This window comes from Pyxicephalus adspersus, chromosome 2 (assembly GCF_032062135.1).
Source record: "Pyxicephalus adspersus chromosome 2, UCB_Pads_2.0, whole genome shotgun sequence".
In the NCBI taxonomy this organism is placed as follows: domain Eukaryota; kingdom Metazoa; phylum Chordata; class Amphibia; order Anura; family Pyxicephalidae; genus Pyxicephalus; species Pyxicephalus adspersus.
In genome coordinates this window covers 35,706,532-35,709,760 of record NC_092859.1, presented here as the reverse complement: position 1 = coordinate 35,709,760, position 3,229 = coordinate 35,706,532, and the positions used below count along the sequence as shown (strand labels likewise).

Sequence of the window (3,229 nt, the reverse complement as noted above, 5' to 3'; positions counted from 1 at the left end):
TACAATTTAAAAAAAAAATTTCATGAAAAACAGTGGAACACTTTTGGTACAGAAATCTAGACCTCAGTGTAACGCTCAGGTGGTTAACTCACAGTGAGGATTTTGTACAGTAACTGCACAGTAACTGACACCACATTGCCTAATAATATGTTGAGACAAACATCTGTCCTAATTGCATTTATTAAAATAATGTACTTGTTCAAACTTACATCCAAATTCAACTTAGGAACAACCCTACAGTCCCTATCTCGTATGTAACCCAGGGACCACCTGTTATGGCTTTATTAAAAAATAGGGTAATGGTGTTGAGTAACCTATAAAACCAATCACATGTCAGCTTTTATTAGAACTCTAGAACATTAAAAATTATTTCTGATAATTGCAAGGGATTACTGTGACTGTATAAAGTATAATAAGTTCTTTTCTATAACACAAAGCAAAAGGGGAAAAGCCTGGGACTTGTGTCAAGAGTGTAATTTATACTCTGTAAGTAATATTACCTTAAGTAGGCAATAACGATCGTGATACTTTACCCTTTAATGACCCTGCACAATAATGTAAAATGCATGTGCATGTATATTTAAAGTGATTCTTATGCTTTGCTCATACTAGGCACAGGACAACGTTTGCTGCATAGCAGGTGAAATAGATCAACTGTACTTTCCTTCCACATACTTCATAATATGCCAAATCTACCTAAACTGGTGCATTGAGCTTGGTAAAAGCGTTGTAATTGCTTTATAAAAATGTCATCCCAGATAGCTGTCACTGGACAGATTGAAGAATTTTCCTCACCTCCTCTGAAAGGATGTCCCCAACTCAAAATGTTGGAATTCCTTTAATTTTCCTTGGTGACTATGGGCACCAGGAAAATTAGAAGCAGTGGATCTCTGCAGCATGGACACACACGGCAATAAACCTTTGACAGAGCGCCTAATTCTTCACAAATTTATCGATATACAACCTTGCAGTTTTACCTTTACCTAGGAACCCAAACGTATAATACTTCATGTAGCTAGTCTTTCAATGGGGTGACTGCATTAGCTTTTTTAAATTTGTACAAAAAATTGACTTTAAATCTAAATCTAATCTACTCATTTTACACACAGTACACATATGCCACAGTACTGATAACTATTTATAATGTATAATAAATACTATACCACAAGCAAGAATTTATAGTCATTTATTACCCTAGTGCTGGGTTTCTCCAGACCTTGATAGGGGTTCCTCGAGCAATGTGCAAATTGTGACTCTCGAGTCAGTATAACTGATACTAATGATCTTTTTGAGTGTGGCATTCTTCTCACCAGCCAGCAGTGTAAGAGGCATTCTTCTCACTGATCTCCACACTAATATACTGTGAGCTGTGGATATAAGAATAGCATATATAAGAAGTAAGAATATAAGAAGTAAGAATAGCAGAGGGTTCCCTGAGACCAAAAGGATAAAAAAAATTCAAGAATTGCTGCCCTAGTGATTTATTTTTGGATATAATCCTATCCAAAAGAGGATTTGCATTAAACTAGCAGGAATGTAATGTAGAGGAGCCATTACTGTGTAATGTACAATGTATAGAGTGTCATGGTCAGTACTATATAGGGCCACCTAGGGCCACATTTTGTTCATGTCACACAGTTTTAGCACCTCCAACTTTATGAAAAGTAAAATCAACTTAGTGGGAATAAAGTCAAAATATAAAAGTCCCAAAGAGGTTGAGGTTTGTTGGCAGAAGAAAAAATCTCCTGGTGTTTTTTTTTTGCTTACACTGCACAGAAAAGGGCCAGATTTATTATTTTTTTCTCCCCTAGGCCAGCCTGAGATTCCCCTACCAATCCTTAGCCAAAACCAGCCTTTAACGCTGACATACAGACCGGAAGATGTGATGATGACCCTGAGATCTGAGCAGGAAGTACCCTGAGGCTGCTCATATATAACGTATTACCTGTAGGAATCATCTCAGTCCTGTAGCCGTAATTTAACATCTTTTTACAGTTCTAGATATCCAAGCACATGTATCCAGGGAGGAAAGAAAGCAAGACATTTCATGAACTCCAGGGCTCCAAAAAAACATTTGTTGTCCTCCTGCACACAAAACCAGAACATCAATTTATTGGGGTAAAGCTTTTATACCTGCTGCCTGTACATGTCTGCTCGCTGGGGGAGGGGATAACATATGTGGTCTGCACCTTAATGTGTATTCATAGCAATCAATCGAGAATAGGGCATGGCTACACTGGTTGGTATGATATGGGAATGTAGCCATGATGGGCAGGAATAAGTGTTGGAGGAAATGCCGTCCATAGCACCATAGGTCAAAATATAAAAAGGCACGACGAGGTGAAATCTCGCGGTATATGTGGTATAGAACCGGGCACAATTCTGAGAACCACCAAGAACAGACTAAATGGTAATGATAATGGTGAGACAATGTAACAGTTACACCATCAATGGCTGCCCAAAGGCAGATTGTGGTGGACCCCAGGAAAGTCAGTGGCAAAGATGATGGTAGGGTCCTAAACTGTCATTATTGCTGTATGCTGTGCGTTGTATACTGATAATAAGGCAACAATCCAGCTCACAATAATGTTTATTTCTGCTTTAAACCTGCCAAGTGCAAAACCTATTCAAAACAGGTCACATGCAGCTCAAGAGGTCACCAGCGGCTCAGGAGGTCACCTGAAGGCCAGATGCACACATCAGTGCATTATGAATGATCTGTAAGTTGTTCACTTGTAGTTAGGGTTAAGGCAGCAGGAATAAAGGGTTAATACCTATAAAAGAGGAAGGGTGGTAGGCGAATATCGGGTATCAAGAAGGAAGGAGTTAAAGTTAGGCACCTGAAAAGACAAATAATGAGTGGAAGGAAGATTATTTTAGCATTTGTAACACTCCTACACTTTGTTGTCACTATATAATGTTGATAATAAAGTTTATTTTAACTTTCTGATCCGCTACCACAATAATTTTCTGTCTGCACATACAGCGCCATATTTGTGTAAATCAACGTTCAAATAAACAGGGTTTGAGCTTCGACAAAATGGCGTCCGTTGCACGGGATATCTACGTAGAAAGGAAGCATGCGCACTGCAGGGACGATTGTCTCGCTTTCAGCCAATGGTTACAATGAGTAGGAGGGAGCTTAGCAGCAAGCTAGGTGGACTTTCGTATGATCAAGTTAGTTATAGCCGAAGACTGTTTATGAAGGATTAGGTTAGGTGGAGCAGTG

The 3,229-nt window shown here is 39.0% G+C and overlaps 1 long non-coding RNA gene across 2 annotated transcripts; it reads right to left on the bottom strand.

The window, feature by feature from the left end:
- Positions 1–1,170: 1,170 nt before the first annotated feature.
- On the bottom strand, positions 1,171–2,912 carry LOC140324999 (uncharacterized). 2 transcript variants are annotated; one of them, XR_011919616.1, is made up of 3 exons: positions 2,841–2,912; positions 1,946–2,085; positions 1,171–1,367 (listed from the first exon to the last, which is right to left on the bottom strand). It is a non-coding gene; the product is annotated as an uncharacterized lncRNA (long non-coding RNA). The 2 variants fall into 2 exon arrangements; XR_011919615.1 differs by having other exon boundaries at positions 2,775–2,864.
- Positions 2,913–3,229: the final 317 nt, after the last annotated feature.